Genomic DNA, 19,099 nt, shown 5'->3' with positions numbered 1-19,099 from the left:
CTCTTCTCAGCTCTGCAGCTGCAGCAGCTACAACTCCATCTGCTGCCCCTGCCGGGGCCTGTACAGGTGGGTTCTGCGTACAAGTCCAAAGGCCTTTAGCAGTTAACAAAACCTGCATTTTCTTGGACCAGTCCGCCCAGTTCTTCCCCGTCAGCCTTGGGAAGGCCACCATAAAATTTTCCTGAACCTCTGCCATTTTTTTTCTTTCTGGGGCTTGTATTACTTACACGGCTGCTGCTCTCTCCAGCTTCCAGCTCTCAGTCAGTCTCAGTCAGTTTTATTGCACATAGCCAAAGGCTGCCGCAATGTACACAGAATTATTTGACAATTAAAAGAAAATATACTGAATTGATAAAAAAGACTTAAAACAATTATATTATTAAAACATTACGTACTCTAAACAGAGCTATAAAAGTACCCCAATGTACAAATAAAAACATTAAACAATAAAATTCATAAGCTAAAATCATCACATGGTCACTAATGTTAAAAACAAAATTAATACAGTGTGCAATTTATACTCGAAGTTTGGTGACAAAGATAGAGCATAGCCTGAGGTAGATAGATAGGATCAAACAAATTCATCTCCTTTACAGTTAATGGCTACCTTGGCTATATAATTTGCTCTAATTTTCCGAGCAGCAGTTGCAAAAAGTGCTACACGCCAGGTCACATACTTATCTGTGTCTGTGAGGAGATATAAAATCATGTCAAAGGGGTTCTGGCCAGGGGACTCTGTCATTATAGGTACTAAAAATCTTTTTCTTGCATCATTATATAAAGGACAGTGCAAGATATAATGCATAAGGTCCTCTACTTCAGAACATCCCCTAATGCAAACACATTCGTTTTTTGGTATGCCTCTGTGTCTCCCATCTCTATAAGCAGAGCTTATTGTATTTAGTCGTAGCTCTGTAAAAGCTTTTCGAAGTTGTGCAAAGGTCAATTCATTAAAATAAGATATGTGTTCATTGGCCTCTCTAAGTTTAAAATACAATGGGGCACATGTAGATGTGCACATAGAGTTTAGATCGTTTTTAGTTGCCACTGCCCTTATGGTTAGTTTAAAGATATTTTTCTGGGAATATAAGGGAAGTTCTTTAATCTCACTCACTGAGAGGTCATATTTGCCCATCAGTTGGGCAGCATGATGTACCCAGTTTTTAAGGGGTATTCCATTTGAGAGCTCAATCAGGCATTTTTTTGGTAGCCTAGTGTTGTCCATCTGTTGAACTCTAAACCAGTAACAGAGAATTCTTTTATCTATTTGGCTCTCTATGCTCAACATGCGAGTTTCCAACCTGACCATGGCAGATTGCATGTCTTTGGGTAAACCTAAAAGAACTCTTAAAAAATAATTCTGTGGGGGTTCCAAACCCGAGACCTTTGAGGTACCCCAAACCTCTGCACCATATAAAATCTGGGCCATTGTTTTTGCTTTATACACAGATAGAGCTGGGTTGACCAGATTTCCACCTTTACAGGCAGCGAATTTCAGAATAGATTTGCTGATTTAAAGGCTTGCAATTTAATATTGGATAGCTGTGTATTCCAATAAATCAATCCCAGATATTTAAACGTATTTACTTGGTTTATGATGTGTTCATCCAGTTGCCAAACATGCTTTTTAGAACGCTTCCCAAATACAATGACCTGCGTCTTATCATAGTTTATAGATAAAGCATTCCTCGTGCAATAAGAACTTATTTTTGCAAGCAGCCGTCTCAGGCCCACCTGGGTTCTAGGTACAAGTACCAGCTCTCAGCTCCCAGCTCTGGAAAATGGCTTGCTTTCACCAGCGAGTTTCTACTGCTCTGTGCCTCAAGGCATGGCACAAAACAGGCCTCTAGCCAGACTTTTAAGCTGCTGGCTGCAGCAGACACACAGACCTCCCGTCCTGGCCATCAATCACCTCAGGACACGCTGCCATTAACACGTTGCTATCTTGGCCATAACATGTGTAGCAGGAGACACCCCCCCTCATCACACTGTAATGCACAAGCACCACACACACCTCCCACCTCCCTGAGCCTGGAGATGCCCCTTCTAGAAGGGTATCCCCTGAAAGCCTTCCGTAAATAAGGAAGCACTAACTTGACAGCTCTGCACGGAACCCTTTTATTTTCATGCATTTTCCCTGAGTAGACTGTGAAACTCTACCTCACCCTATACTTATAATGGGTCGACCAGCTCTCTGAACTCGAGGTCAATCGGCTGCCGCTTCAACCAATCAGCGTTACTGAACAGCGCCCCTTGTGGCGGCCACGCAGGTACTGAAGGCAAAGGCGCACTTCTCTATACTTTGACAGCCCTCAAATCCAAAGTTTCCGAGTTCAATTGACCGTGACTGATTTAATCAAAATGTTGCAACCGGCTTCCGGAAAAGCGAAAGCGCTTTGAGCTTCAAGGACAGTTTTCTTCATAAATTCACTATAAATCAGCCATACATCGGATCTTCACCGGACCACTTTAATTCTGCTTCATATCACAAGGACTATCAAAGGGGGGTGACCTCATACCAGTCGGCCATAATCCCTTGACCGAGCAGGCACGTACTCTACAGCCCTTCCCAGTTGACATGGCAACCTTGATAGTCATCTTGATGGGCTCAGACAGAAGACTATCAAGGACACAACGAACTGCATACACTAGTGGATTCAACACGGACTATGACAAAGGGACAGTGATAGGATTCCCCTCAGGGGGCAGGAAACTGCGCCTATCCCTTTGTCTTCTGAAAATGACTCGGGGGGGGGGTTGGGAGAAGGAGCTCCGGCCAGGTGTCAGGATACTCAGATTACCTGTTCAACCCCTCCCCTGACTCCTCCTGTTTTTAATGTAGTCATGATGTAGTTATGATGTATTTCTAGTGGTGTAACACATGGGATTAGAAGCTAATAAAAGTTGGGGTCTTCCTTTGTTCTGGGCTTCCATTTTGCTTCACCTTGTGGGCGGTGGGAGTCCTGTCGCGACAGTCTTCAATAAAGACCAGGCCTACAGGCTGCTGATTTACTCCAAGTTACTCTGGTTGGTGTCTTTGCTTTTATCCAAGGGAGCCCTCGGAATTTCCGGTAACAGTTTTGGCGACCGTGCTCAGGGACACTTGGTTCTCCTGCGAAGGTGAGGAGGGAGATAGAGGGGATCGGGCGCCACAGGGCAACCTTAGCCTGGGGATCCTTTTTTCCTCTCCCTGCCTCCTCTTTGTGGGCGGTAATCAATCGTCACCAAAAGCCCAGCCAGGGGGAGCAAAGGCAAGGTCAAGCCAGCTAAAGAGAAAGGATCCCGAGATCCACGAGGGCCATCTACGAACGTAAGTATGGTTTGAAGTAAATACATTGGGAGGGGGGTGGAAAGGTAACGTCTCCACGACAGCTGGACTTTTCTTCTTTCTACCTCTGATGTCTACCCTCGGAGTCGACCAGGAACGTCCTAAACTCTCTCTCTTCCTCTCCCCAATTTCCCTCTCGGAGCCTGGCCGGGGAAATCGCAGAAACTTTTTGTTGTTTTTTTCTCTCTGACGTCTCCCCTCGGAGTCGACCAGGAACGTCCTAAACTCTCTCTCTCTCTTCCTCTCCCCGATTTCCCTCTCGGAGCCTGGCCGGGGAAACCGCGGGAACCCTCCTTATAATCCTTTTCTGACGTCTTCTTTAGGAGTCACCCGGAAGCGTCCTGACAAATCTTTTTTTTTTCTCTCTCTCTCTCTCTCCCTGTCCATGCAAATGAAGCCGACCCTCCTGCTCGGCCACCCTTTTTGGGGATGACCCGTGTATGTGAGAACGCAAGGTCATTTGCTTCCTTTCAAAACTTTGCTTTCTCGGACCCCGATCTGGCACTGCACTGTGCAGGCGTTCAGTAGGGAATCCCGAACTTAGTCCTAAGGGCTAGGCAGGAGGCTGTCGTGGATGATAGAAAGGGAGGTTCACGAACCGGGGCCCCACACTAGGGCTAGTTTTGTAAGCAGCGCTGGGTAAAAAAATTACGGATCCGTGGTTTTCAGGCAGGTCGCCTGTGGTAGTTCGGGCTAGAGAGACCCGTGGTTTTCTGGTAGGCAGGGATTGCCTTTAGTTAGAAGAAGAAGGAAAAGTCAAATACTGATATCCTATTCTTTTCTCTACCCCCCCCCCTTCTTTGTCCCTTTTTTGTACTCTTTTTCCACCCCTAGCGTTGTATATTGAGCAACTCCTTGGCATTAGACTGAAATGGGAGCTCACGCTTCTAAACACTCAGACTGGACTCCCCCCGGTGACCAGGCTTCTATGAAGCCTCTTCGCCCTAGGGAGGACTCCGATACTCCTCTTGAGTTCGTCCTTTTAAACTGGAAGGAACTAAGAGGAAGGAAGGGTCTCTCCAAGTCTAAACTGAGGGACCTTTGCAATCTCTCGTGGGTAGCCTTCACCCACCACCTGGAGCCAGCATCTCAATGGCCACCTCATGGCTCCTTTAATCTCACAAAGATGCACGCACTTAGAACTTATCTAGCGGACGAAAGGCCCCGACAACTTTATTATCTTAATGCCTTCGTGGAAGCCCGCAAACTATTTCACCGCAAACAAGCCCAAATTGTCCAGCAGATGGCCGTCTTAAAAACAACCGGGCCTCCCCCATATGATGAAATTAAAGCCCAAGAAGAGCAACTGGATAGATGTCTTATCCCTTTCTATTACCCTGAGCTGATGGCACCTCCACTGCCAAGACTAGGGGCCGGAGATAGAGCAGGAGCAGGGGCTGGGACAAATGCAAGACCCGGGGAAAACCTAACAAATCCCGCCGCCGCCGCCACCCCTTCACTCAATACACCAGCCCCATCGTCGCTCAACCTTCCCCAAGGCACATCGGAAACAGGGGAGGACCAAACCGACCCAAATATGAGAGCGCCACTAAATGAAGATCTGTCTAATGGGGAAAGAGACGGGCTGGTTTCCAGTAGAACACGGAACAGGGACAATTTGGCTAACGGAGAGGTGGAGGGTGCTTTCCCCCTCAGGGCACTCCCCATACCCCCGACCAGGGCAGGAGACCCTCGCATGGTATTCACTCACCAGCCCTTTCTTACCGCGGACTTAATGAACTGGTCAGACAAAATGCCTTCTCTCCGGGACGACCCTGACAAATGCCACCATCAAGTGGCCACCATCTTCTCCACCCACAACCCCACCTGGGCAGATGTGCATATGCTACTCGGGGCCCTTTTTAATGAGGCAGAAAAAAGGGAAATACTGGTGAAAGCGGGGGAGGCTTTAACCCGGGCAGACTACCAACCAGGCCGTCCCGCTTCAATGGCTCCACTTACCGCCCAGAACTTAATTAACGACCCAGACTAGGACTACAATACTGATAACGGTATCTGGGGCTTAAAGATTTTTAAGAAAGCCATCTTGGATGGAATAAAAGCTGCGGGACAGCGGACTGTGAATTGGACGAAAGTCCAAGCCGTCCTTCAAGGACCTGATGAACACCCCGCCGACTACTACACCCGGCTAGTATCCGCGATTAAAACTTGGGGTGGGATTGACCCGGAGAGCCCACAGCACGAGGTCATTGTTAAAGGGTTCTTTAAGGACCAGGCAGCACCTGACATACGGAAAGCATTAAATTCGCACCTAGGGTATGACGGGAAAACAATGATTGAGATTCTTTCCATTGCAAAGTCCGTTTTCAACTCGAGGGATGAAAGGAAGCGAAAAGATCCAAAGCCTGATTCCCCACGGGTACTAGCTTATGCAAGTGGACTCCCTTCCAAAGACAAGCCAAGAGGAAAAGGGCACGAGCACCCTGGAGGCCCCCTCTGTTATCACTGCAATGAGCCAGGGCACATGAAAAGAAACTTCCCCCTTCTTACCCGCACACAAGATCAGGGAATTAGGAAAAAGGACTATAGGGAGTACAAACCCTTTAAATCAGAATACAGGGAACCAACCTACTCCAAACTCAATGATCCTACCACCCAGTATGGATCTTCTCATTTTCAAAGTCAAGCACCACCTGTAAGGGGATCTACCCCAACCCCTACGGGACCCCCTCCTCTGCCATGACCAAGGAACCCACCTAACCATACCAACAACCCTTTCAATCACGCTAACAGACCAACCAACACACCCCACGAGATGGTGATGGAAGAGTATCATGAATATTGACAATCAGAAGCAGATCCCGCCTCCTTTTCCTTTCTTTGCCCAGTCTTACAACTATCCTCCTCTGACCCCATCTGCACTATGCAAATCGATGGACAATCTTATGACTGCCTCCTTGACACTGGGGCCACTTACTCCACCCTTACCAATAGCCACTTGGCCCCGGGGGAAGAAACTAGGACCGTGATGGGACTCGATGGAATCCCCCGGAACTGCCCCCTTTCCAAACCTGCAAAAGTCTCAGTCGGACCTCTATCGGTCAAACATACCTTCTTACTAACCTCTAGCCCCGTCAACCTCTTGGGGAGGGATCTGCTCTGCAAACTGAACGCTACGATCCAATGTGGCCAGGAAGGAATTTATTTGCACATGCCAAATGACTCCATTTTCAATTTTCAAGGGATTCTTCAGGAAGCTAACAGCAAAGCCATTGATCTTCCTCCTGAACTTCTCAATAGTGTTCCCCCTTGGCTATGGGGAACCGAATCGACATCAGTTGGACTCCTAAAGTCTGCAACCCCAGTAAAAGTAAACTATAGGAAGGACCCACCATTTCCTTGCACCAAGCAATACCCCCTACCCCCGGAAGCAATAGAGGGACTCACTCCAATGATTGACGAGTTCCTAAAGATGGGAGTTCTAGTTCCTTGTGCCTCTCCGTGTAACACCCCTCTCCTTCCTGTCAAGAAGCCCAACACAAACCCCGTCAAATGGCGCTTGGTGCAAGACCTCAGACTCGTCAATTCTTTCATTATTCCCAGGCACGCTGTAGTCGCTAACCCCCACCACCTTTTGAGCACCATTCCGGGGGGAACTGTAGTTTACTCTGTCATCGACTTATGTTCTGCCTTCTTTAGTATCCCCATGGACCCAGAGAGCCAATTCCTCTTTGCTTTCACCTGGCAAACCGGTCAACTAACATGGACCCGGTTGCCTCAAGGATATGTAGAATCTCCGGCAATCTTCTCTTCCATATTACATCAAGACATATTAGATGTGGCCCTTCCGGGAGGCTCCGCCCTCAGGCTTTACGTTGATGGTATCTTGCTTTGTGGGCGGGACTTAGAATCCTGCAGATCAGACACTATAGCTCTCCTGACGATACTGGCACATAAGGGACACAAAGTACAGTGGTGCCTCGCAAGACGAAATTAATTGGTTCCGCAAGTATTTTCTTCTTGCGAGTTTTTCGTCTTGCGAAGCACGGTTTCCCATAGGAATGCATTAAAAATCAATTAATGCGTTCCTAGGGAAACCGCTTGCCAGGCTGGCGGTGCGGAGAAGGGCTTTTCTCCGCACCGCAAGCCTTCAGGACAGGTACGGGAACAGAGGGGAAGGGGCGCAGCGCTTCTCCTCTGTTCCCGGGGCTTGCGGTGGGAGGAGGGTTTTTCCTCCCCACCGCCAACATTCAGAACAGCATTCTGAATGTTGGCGGTGGGAAGGAAAACCCTCCTCCCACCCCAAGTCTTCAGGAAAGCCATCCGATGCCGGGTGGCGGGAGAAGGTGTCCCCCCCCGGCATCGGAGCTTTGTTCCGATGCCGGGTGGCGGGAGAAGGTGTCCCCCCCCGGCATCGGAGCTTTGTTCCGATGCCGCGCGGCGGGAGGAGGCGTTTTCCCCCCGCCGCCCGGCATCGGAGCTTCGTTCCGGTGCCGCGCGGCGGGAGGAGGCGTTCCCCCCCCGCCGCCCGGCATCGGAGCTTCGTTCCGGTGCCGCGCGGCGGGAGGAGGCGTTCCCCCCCCCGCCGCCCGGCATCGGAGCTTCGTTCCGGTGCCGCGCGGCGGGAGGAGGCGTTCCCCCCCCGCCGCCCGGCATCGGAGCTTCGTTCCGGTGCCGCGCGGCGGGAGGAGGCGTTCCCCCCCCCGCCGCCCGGCATCGGAGCTTCGTTCCGGTGCCGCGCGGCGGGAGGAGGCGTTCCCCCCGCCGCCCGGCATCGGAGCTTCGTTCCGGTGCCGCGCGGCGGGAGGAGGCGTTCCCCCCCCCGCCGCCCGGCATCGGAGCTTCGTTCCGGTGCCGCGCGGCGGGAGGAGGCGTTCCCCCCCCCCCGCCGCCTGGCATCGGAGCTTCGTTCCGAAGCCGGCAGCGGGAGGAGGTCCGAGGACAGTGGGGAAGACGCGCTGCGCTTCCCCGCTGTCCCTGAGATTTCCCTATGGGCTGTCGTCTTGCGAAGCAAGCCCATAGGGAAATTCGTTTTGCGAAGCGCCTCCGAAATGGAAAACCCTTTCGTCTAGCGGGTTTTCCGTCTTGCGAGGCGTTCGTCTTGCGGGGTACCACTGTATCCCCAAAAAAGATACAGTACTGCCAAAAGGAAGTGAAATACCTTGGCCACATCCTGGGAGAAGGCACCCGTGCCCTAACCACAGATAGGATTGAGGCCATAACTAAGCTACCCCTTCCTAAAACGAAAAGACAGCTCAGGGGCTTCATTGGGATGAGCGGTTGAGATCTTCACCCGCCCTCAGACTCCCTGACTATAGGCTGCCTTTCTCTTTATTCGTCCATGAAACTAAAGGGGTAGCATCTGGCGTCCTCACACAACACTTTCAGGGAAGGAATAGGCCTGTCGCCTATTACAGCCTCCAGTTGGACACTACTGTAATGGGGAACGTGGGGTGCCTCAGAGCGGTGGCAGCTGCAGCATTACTCCTAGAAAAGGCGCAAGAGACTGTTTTGGGACATGATCTAACTGTAAACGTCCCTCATGCTGTAGCTACCCTTCTCAGCTTACAAGGGTGCCAACGCTTCACTATACAAAGTCTGAACAGGTACGAGGCTATCCTCCTCAGTCCGTCCAATGTCACCATAAAAAGAGTAAACTCTCTCAACCCTGCGACTCTCCTACCCCTCCCCGACGATGGCACCCCACATCACGACTGATCCCAAGTGGTTCGCCATGCCGAAAAGCCACAGGAAGACCTGGACTATCTCCCCTTAGCGGACCCCAACCTCATCTTGTATACTGACAGAAGCTCGAAGGTAGTGGGAGGGGAACGGAAAAGCGGATACGCTATTGTCAGTGACACCGACATCTTAGAAGCACACCCTGTCCATGCCAAGTACAGTGCGCAGGCTGCTGAACTTATTGCTCTCATCCGAGCCTGTGAACTGGGGGCGGGACAAAGAATTACCATTTACACAGATTCAAAATATTGCTTTGGCTTGGTTCACGCCACCGGACAGATCTGGCTGCAAAGGGGCTTCTTGACAGCTGCAGGCACCCAAATAGCCCATGCGCCTCTAGTGGAACGTCTCATGAATTCCATACATGTCCCGGAAGCTATAGCGGTAGTGCATTGTAAAGCTCACACCAAGGGGAAAGACCCAATCTCAGTAGGGAACCGTTGTGCCGATCGCGTAGCGCAGGAAGCAGCCCTACAGCCGCTATCTGCAGACAATGAATTCCAGGGACCTCAGGTTTCTTCAGATGCGGACTTTGAACAAATGTACAAAACTGCAACCCCAGAGGAGATAAAGGGACAGGAGGAACAAGGAGCTCTCTTAGAAAATGGCATTTGGTACCTTCCCAATAAGAGACTCTTAATGCCCAGACTCTGGGTACCCAAACACTTAAGTATCTTACATCAGTGTACCCACTGGGGAAGGGACAAGCTCATAGACGCAGTACAACGCTGTTGGTATGTCTCAGGACTAGATCTCGCTGCGAAAGCGACAGTGAAGAATTGTCACACCTGCCAAACCTTTAATCCTAAGCATACCGCCAGATGTCCACCAGGAGCTAGACCATGGGCTTTCGTCCCATTTGAGAGTCTACAAGTCGATTTCATAGACCTACCCCCTTGCCAGGGCTACAAACATGCCCTTGTCATCATTGATCAATTGACCGGATGGATGGAATGCTTCCCGACTTGCCGAGCTACTGCCCAAATAGTCGCTAAAGTTCTACTGCATGAAATAATACCACGATTTGGGGTTCCGAGACACATAGACAGCGACAGGGGCTCACACTTCACCTCCGACATAGTCCAACAAGTAGCTAAACCTCTAGGGGTTAAATGGAAAGAACACACCCCATATCACCCCCCGTCCTCAGGGCAGGTTGAAAGAATGAACCAGCAGCTTAAGTCTCAGCTGGGAAAACTCTGCAAAGACTCTGGAATCAAATGGGTCAATGCCCTCCCCTTGGTCCTACATAATCTCAGGGCATGCCCCCGTGGGAACCTGAACTTATCTGCTTATGAATTACTTTTTGGGAGACCCTCCCCCGTATACAACACCCAATTTCCCCCATCAGAACTAGAAGTAGGTGAGTCTGAATTAACCAAATATATAATACAGCTCCAGAAGCAACTGATTTTTCTCCACAGATACGTGGCCGGGAGTCAAAACATACCTCTAGACGAGAACATCCATCCGTTCCAACCAGGGGACTGGGTACTGGCAAAGACTTACCAGAAGGTACCCCTATAGCCCACCTGGGAAGGACCCTACCAGGTACTTCTAACTACCCTAACCTCCGTCAAGGTAGCAGAGAAGTCGGCCTGGCTACATCATACCCGCTGCAAACCTGCTTCCCCACCCGACTCCGCCACTGACAACGCGCCCTACTCTACTCCCCCACAACCGGCAGACGACGACACTGACGCAGAGGCAAACCAACAGACCGGACCAGATTGGGGCACGCACCGAGCCCAACAGTCCGGACCAGATCGGGGCACGAATCGGGCCCTACAGACCGGACCAGATCGGGGCACGAATCGGGCTCTACAGACCGGACCTGCTTCAACACCGACCCATTGGACCTCTGAAATCGTCACTACAACGGACAACCGGGAGCAACCTCTGATCCGCCTCCGACTCCGTAAGGCACCGCTTCACGCCGTTTGACAGCTTGCCCTTTGACAGCTTCGCATTTGACAGCTCGCCTTTTGACAGCTCCGCCTTTTGACAGCTTCGCCGTTTGACAGTTTGCCTTTCACAGCCTGCCGCTTACCGCCACCCTGTTCCCGACTACCATGCCCTCCACTAGACGTACCCTACCTCCTCCCTCCTCCGTCCTACTCATGCTTTCAATTTTTGCCACTATCATGACCTGCTCAACGACCATCATGACCACGCATGTTTCATGCCCAGGATTACAAATTGAGCACCAATATCTTGATTTCGGAACTGTGGACATGGTAAAAAGAGGGACATTGGACCGCCTAGGGGATTTTGACTTCTGCGTACCGGAGACCCGCGTTCTCCTTCGCCATTCCATACTACCTACCCTCACCACACACCAAACTTGGGAACTGTTCATCCGTTCTCCAACTTACACCCCACTCGGCAAACTCATACTAAGCCGAGATGGCCCCTGGAACCAAACCCGCTATATAAATGGTTCCTATACACTATTTTACGACGATGTGCCCCAACAATCGCTAAACTGGACAATCTTGGACAATGGCAGTGGGGAATCAGTCTACACTGACCAAAATCACCCGACTGACCGCCTGATTCATGGATTTTACTGCCAGAGAGTGGACTCCGCACCTTGCCCCACCACCCTCCAGGGAGTTTGCCTCCGAAGGTACTGCTGCGTCTGGGACATCGGCCTCACCTCCACCTGGGATGGCAGAGCGTACCTTGAGGGCTGGCATCACTCCACCACCCCACCCGTGGAGTGGCATACTACTGGGCCCCAAAGATGTGGAGGTGTGGCTACAAACCTCACCTACCTACATCGACAGGACCCCCTCCACCCCGCGGGCACGGGACCTCGACAAAGGGGGGAACTGTCAATATCTGAACCCCCTACCAATGATGACCTGTTATCCACCTGGCATTCCAACAACTACGTGAAACTGGTCTCCAAAATTGCAAAGCAAACGACCACCGACGACTGTTGGATCTGCGCCAACGCCCCGGCTCACCTCCGCAGTGGCATTCCTTTCCTTGGAGTACCCCTCACCTTACAACAACACCTCTCTGCTGATGTACAGTCCTGGAACCTGACTGCCGTAAACTTAACTCACTAGTACATCTACCTAACCGGACCTACGAAAAGCGACCTCTGTTGGAAGTTCAGCGGCAATGACAGGATGATTGGAGAAAGCACCTGTAAGTACATCATTGACATCACCCTGACTGGTAAAATCACTTTGTGGCGACAGGACACCCCCTCTACCCATCCAGATCTGTTGTCTGCTTGGAAACAAGTGATGAATTTGCCTAATTCTTGGGACCCCTCCCCCGTTTCCCAGTGCTTTTTCCGTACCTTCCTCACGGGCCGCATAGACTCCTGTCTACAGGGATTGTTTTGGGTGTGCGGCCATCGTGGCTATGTATGGGCCAGCCCCCACTCCCGGGGCACCTGCTACCTTGGACTAATCTTGCCTGGGATCAGGGTCACCCCAGACCTCCCCCCTGGAAGGAGACGCAACAAGAGGGCAAAGGACTTGTCAGAACTTTCCGACGTGTCAGCCAATGGGGAAACCTATGGGCGAGCCCTCTTCCCCGCCTACGGAGTAGGTTCAACCATGTAGACATTCTTAAACTGACGGACATTCTATTAACTTTTATGGAAGAATCTAACGCGGCAACCCAATCTATCCTAACGGAGCTGACGTAGGTCAGACAGATGGCGATTCAGAATCGTCTTGCTTTGGACTATATTCTGGCTTCGACCGGAGGCGTATGTGCCCTCGTAGGAACTGAGTGCTGTACGTACGTCTCTGATCAGACCTTGAACATTACGGGTCATCTCAACAATATCCACAAACTGACAGACGAGCTTAGAGATATCCAACATGAAGGTCTATCCGATGCTCAATTTTGGAGCTGGCTACCGGGATCCGGATGGATAAAACAGCTCTTGGGAAACGGACTCCTGATTCTGATAACTGTAGCTATTTGCATTGCTGTCTTCTGCTGCGCTATCCATTGTTTCCCGCTTTGCTGTCAAACGTGCGACTCCTGCATTCCGCTTCTCTGCTCCCGCACGCCTGCCTCTCACAGGATGTTCCCACCAGGAACCCCTTCAACTTCCATCGAGATGTGACCCCTGGGAGCTCGGCAAAATCTGGATTCTGGGTATGGCATGTCAGACTTTTACTAGCTTGTGCAAAGAAAAGGATTGTGCGGTGTCCACCTTCGCAATCTTATCTCCGAAGGGGGGAACTGTAGCAGGAGACACCCCCCCCTTCATTACACTGTAATGCACAAGCACCACACACACCTCCCACCTCCCTGAGCCTGGAGATGCCCCTTCTAGAAGGGTATCCCCTGAAAGCCTTCCGTAAATAAGGAAGCGCTAACTTGACAATTCTGCACGGAACCCCTTTATTTTCATGCATTTTCCCTGAGTAGACTGTGAAACTCTACCTCACCCTATTCTTATAATGGGTCGACCAGCTCTCCGAACTCGAGGTCAATCGGCTGCCGCTTCAACCAATCAGCGTTACCGAACAGCGCCCCTTGTGGCGGCCACGCAGGTACTGAAGGCAAAGGCGCACTTCTCTATACTTTGACAGCCCTCAAACACAAAGTTTCCGAGTTCAATTGACTGTGACTGATTTAATCAAAATGTTGCAACCGGCTTCCAGAAAAGCAAAAGCGCTTTGAACTTCAAGGACAGTTTTCTTCATAAATTCACTATAAATCAGCCGTACATTGGATCTTCACCGGACCACTTTTATTCTGCTTCATATCACAAGGACTATCAAAGGGGGGTGACCTGATACCAGTCAGCCATAATCCCTTGAGCGAGCAGGCACATACTCTACAGCCCTTCCCAGTTGACATGGCAACCTTGATAGTCATCTTGATGGGCTCAGACAGAAGACTATCAAGGACACAACAAACTGCATACACTAGTGGATTCAACACGGACTAAGACAAAGGGACAGTGATAGGATTCCCCTCAGGGGGCAGGAAACTGCGCCTATCCCTTTGTCTTCTGAAAATGACTCTTGGGGAGGGGGAGAAGGAGCTCCGGCCAGGTTTCAGGATACTTAGATTACCTGTGCAACCACTCCCCTGACTCCTCCTGTTTTTAATGTAGTCATGATGTAGTTATGATGTATTTCTAGGGGTGTAACACAGGGGATTATGGAAGTGAGAGCTGGACCATAAAGAAGGCTGATCGCCGAAGAATTGATGCTTTTGAATTATGGTGCTGGAGGAGACTCTTGAGAGTCCCATGGACTGCAAGAAGATCAAACCTCTCCATTCTGAAGGAAATCAGCCCTGAGTGCTCACTGGAAGGACAGATCGTGAAGCTGAGGCTCCAATACTTTGGCCACCTCATGAGAAGAGAGGACTCCCTGGAAAAGACCCTGATGTTGGGAAAGATGGAGGGCACAAGGAGAAGGGGACGACAGAGAATGAGATGGTTGGATGGTGTTCTTGAAGCCACTAGCATGAGTTTGATCAAACTGCGGGAGGCAGTGGAGGACAGAAGTGCCTGGCGTGCTCTGGTCCATGGGGTCACGAAGAGTCGGACACGACTAAACGACTAAACAACAACAACAACAACAACAACAACACAGGGGATTAGAAGCTAATAAAAGGTGGGGTCTTCCTTTGTTCTGGGCTTCCATTTTGCTTCACCTTGTGGGCGGTGGGAGTCCTGTCGTGACAGTCTTTCTTCAATAAAGACCAGGCCTACAGGCTGCTGATTTGCTCCAAGTTACTCTGGTTGGTGTCTTTGCTTTTACCCAAAGGAGCCCTCGGAATTTCCGGTAACACATGTTAAAGTTTGTTGATGGTAGGAGACTTTCGGGTTAGCGCGATCGGTTAATGGCGGATTCCCTCCGAGCTCCGGAGGGAATCGGCTCTACTGAGGACGGGTCCTGCCACGGCGGCGACGCGGGGACCCTCAGAAACCACAGGCGCGGAAGCCTGTGGACTTGGTGACTCGGTGGGCACCATTTGCGCCCCCCCGACCCACAAAGAAGCCTTTTTAAAGGCTTTGGAGAGGGTGTGGGGAGCGGCGTGGTGCTGTGAGTAGACCGCTACTTCAGTGGAATGAAGCCGCGAGCCATGGCCGGAGAGCGCTGATTTTTTCCCTTGAAAATTTGGACTGAAAAAGAAATAACCCGTGAGTAGTATGGAATTTGGATTTAAAAATCTTATTTTCTTTGAATTCGGAATGATCGGGGGAGTGCTAAAAGGAAGTCTGCCCCCCCTTCATGCAGACACTTAAAGCAAGAATTGGATAACTAAGGTGGAGAGACCATCTCTCTCTTTGTGAGACAAAAGTTATTAATTTCACGATTGGCATAAGAAGTTTTGTGCTGGAGGATGAGAACTGAATCTTAGAAGTTGATGTGAACCCCCCCCCCACCCCGGATCCGGGAGCGATCTGTGAGTGAGCCTGCTGAGGAGACACAAGGAGTTTGACAGCTGTCAAACGAGCTGTCAAACGAGCTGTCAAAGCTAGAAAAATTTGTTATTTACTATCTTTGAGGACCAGATGAGTTACATTTGATTTTAAGTCATTGGAAACAAAGAAGAAATAAATAAATAAAGTTACTGACTGCTGGAAAAGGATTACTAAGTAACCAGAATCCCTCTAGGGGGGATTCTGAGACATTACAATGGCTGCAGATGGAAAATTACGGGCCGAGCTAGAAAAAATGTTTTTTCTCGTGGGAATGTTACAAGACCAAAACACAGCTATGGCTACAAAACTTGCGACCTTGAATCTTAAAGTAAATAATCCTGCTGACTGTGTTAAGGACTTGACAAAAAATAATTCTGCAGCTGAGTCAGAAGAGATTTTTTCAGAACTAGAGGAGAGAGAAGGAGGAGCGGAAATATTGCTGGTGGAAAGGGCCAACCAGAAGCCTACAATTGTGGAATATAAAGAAAACAAGGAAATTGTGGATTACAAAGAAAACAAGATTTGGTTTATGGGAATCTGGACTGAAATTAAGAATGAAGTAGGGAGTGTTCCCTTTATGGGGGGATCGGAAGAATTACGGATTGCAAATTTGTTCAAGATGAAAGGGGAAGCCTCTGGGACACTTGGAATATTTGGACTTAAAAGAAGCAAGAAATATGATTGGGGCTCTGTTTTGGAATATGGAGGACTGACTGGAAGAAACTTGGACTTTACTGGGATAGAGCTCCTTCGAGACCCGATGACCAACATAAAGGACTATCAAGAAAACCGGCGGAGAGGGACTGATGGAGATTTGAAGGCCTCGGACGTGAGAAATCCAGGCTAAAAACTGATATTGTGGACATTTTCTGTTCTGGGGGATCGAAACCGGGAAAGGGGGGGGGGTGAGAGTTTTGGAATCCAAAAGGAGGACAATTGTATGATTTTTAAGTTTAGGTAGTGTGTTCAGTAACTAATATTTAAAATTGGGAAATTTGTGGAAGGGAACTTAGGTCGACCTTAGAAAAGGATGTAAAGTTTATAATTGAAGTAAAAGTTAAAATTGGTTAATCAAGAAGAACTAAGTTAAAAAAGGATTATAATAATATTGTGAAGATGAGAGTAAGAACTTGCTGAGCCAACTATTGAAATTAGGATGTATGAAGGGGTGGTGCGGGGAAGTCAGAGAATCTGGTTAAGAAAGTAAGGATTTGAAATTATACATGTTTGTCTTTGTCTTTGTGTGTTTGTGATGTCAATATAAAATGTGAAAACCCAATAAATTTTTTTAAAAAATAAAGTTTGTAGATGGTAAATCCTTTGACCCACGGAGTCTGCTGCCCGGCACGACAATTGGCCTGATTTATGAGTTGGTTTGACGTTTATGGCCGCCCGCTTCTTCAGCATGCTGCTGCACTTCGCAGTTGTCGGCCGTTGCAGAGTTCATACGCAGCATAAATGGCTTGGTCTGTGTCAAAGTGGTGTCTCCAATAAATCAACTTGACACCAGTGCTTCTATTCTCCCAAAGGTGTTTATTCAGAAGCATAAAGAAACAGAAAAGAAACCGACAGAATCAAGCTACATCCTTACAGCGTTCTGTCTCTCACAAAAACGAAACCAACTCTCAGAGACTCTCAGAACAAAAGGAAACCCCCCCCCCCCCGGATGATATGGGCAGGCACCCAGTGAATAAGAACGCCTCTTAGAGTGTTAACTCTAAACTGTCCAGAACCTCAACACTATTATTACTGAGGAAAAGGTCAGGATTGTAAGAGAGAGAGAGAGAGAGAGAGAGAGAGAGAGAGAGAGAGAGAGTTGTTCAACATGCAGCCTGAGAAAGTGTGTATTTGTTGCTCAAGTTTGCTGTTGTTCTTTCATGATATTTATTCAATGCTCCATTTACTTTGCAGGAGATGTTACAGTTGCTGCCATCTGTCTGTCTCGAGGGACAAGTGAGTGTGCCTCTGGGGGTGAAGTAAATGGCTGTGTTAGATGTCAGTATATTGAAGCATCACAACTGCAGACAGCCAGGTTGTTGACATCACATGATGCGCCTATCTGTGGGAAAGAAGAATTTCCCAGGACGTTCACAGGCTGGATAAGTCTTTGTGAAGAGTGTAATTTGAAACCTTCCGACTGCGCATGTTCAGGAAGTTTGTCAGACGTGCTAGAAGAACTGAACTGAAAGGACGTGTTTTTCTCTAGTGCTGTAATGTCAGAAATAAACATAATGTAAATAGATTTCTGACTTGTTTTCTTTCCCCTGTGGAAGCAGGAGGGAGGGGTTGTGCATTTTACCCACGCTTGGGAAAATGTCGCCTATCAAAATCTCCCTGGTCTGTCGGAGATATCAGCCAGAGGAGGTTACTGGTAAGCAAGCTCCGAGGACAGTGAGAGGGGCCAGCCTCTATGGAGGGGGCTTGCAAACCGACAAGCAGCTCCTACTGCAAAAAAACTGTTGCACGGACAGGCGGAGACCCCCCAACCCTGGGCGACACCCGTGTGGAATACTGACTCAAGACAACGTGTTATGGGATTAAAATTTGGCCACAACTTTATTAAAACTTCAGATGTAGGGAGACCTTGGCTTAGGCATTGGGCGTTTAACTCTCCCAGTCCCCAGCTGGGGAGGCGTTGCCAGGAGAGAGTTAGGGGAACAGAATGTGTGGGGATTGGGCTGTCTCTGGAGAACATCTGTTCAAGCAGAGAGCCCGCCTCCCATTTCGCCAATGACAACCTAATGGCATATGGCCAATGACTCCCCTCAAAACAACCCCTTTAATTGGGGAGCCCTGGGATCACCACAATGGGGGGGCGTGGGTCTCTGCTTCCCGCCCCCTCCCCCCATTTAGGGAAGATAGGGTAAAGGATTCTGCCCAAGGCCTGAAACCACCAAAGTTGTGATGTTTTGCTACGGGGAAGGCAAAACCTGCCAATGCAGGAAAATTCCTTTCTGGCCCTTTAACAGCAACCATAACCCGCATACCTGTGAAGAAACCGTTAACCTGCAAAAGAAGGCTTAACTGAGGGAGGGCAGGGTGGAAGAAGCTCTGAAGCTGACTGAGAACTCCCAGGTAAGTTCCGCCCACTATTGTGTGAGCTGGGTGATCCCTCCCCTTCCCTGGCTAACTCTCTCCTGGCAACGCCTCCCCAGCTGGGATTGGGTAACTGGCAGAAGTAGGCGGCTACCTCCAGGTGTCCAGCCTGGGGGGGGGGGGGAATCCAGGCTGTAGTGCTGGGAGCTGCATGGGATGGGGGGGCTGCATGCGACCGTGCAAAAAGTGCCCCCTGTTTGATTTTCTCCCTCTGTGTGTTTGCATTTGCATGTGCATGTGTGCACATAACGAAGGAATGTACCTCCTGCATCTCTCCACCCCACACCTGTGGTGTCAGCTCCTCGGGACTATGCTCAGTGTGCACCCCTGTCTCTGAAAGGACATCATTTCTTAACTTTTTAAGAGCCAAGTGGCTGACTGAGGAAAAGCTCTTACAAGCAAAAGGAAGCTAAGTCATTTTGCAAAAATAGGAGACCTAAACCAAGTGTGGCCTGCAGACTGCAATGCTGGAAATGACTCTCTGTATCACTCAAACTCAAGACTGAAAATTTGAAAGCCTTTCTGAAGTCTGCAAACAGAAGAACAGG

This window comes from Podarcis vaucheri, assembly GCF_965113315.1.
Source record: "Podarcis vaucheri genome assembly, chromosome: W".
NCBI lineage: Eukaryota > Metazoa > Chordata > Lepidosauria > Squamata > Lacertidae > Podarcis > Podarcis vaucheri.
This window is presented reverse-complemented; position numbering follows the sequence as displayed.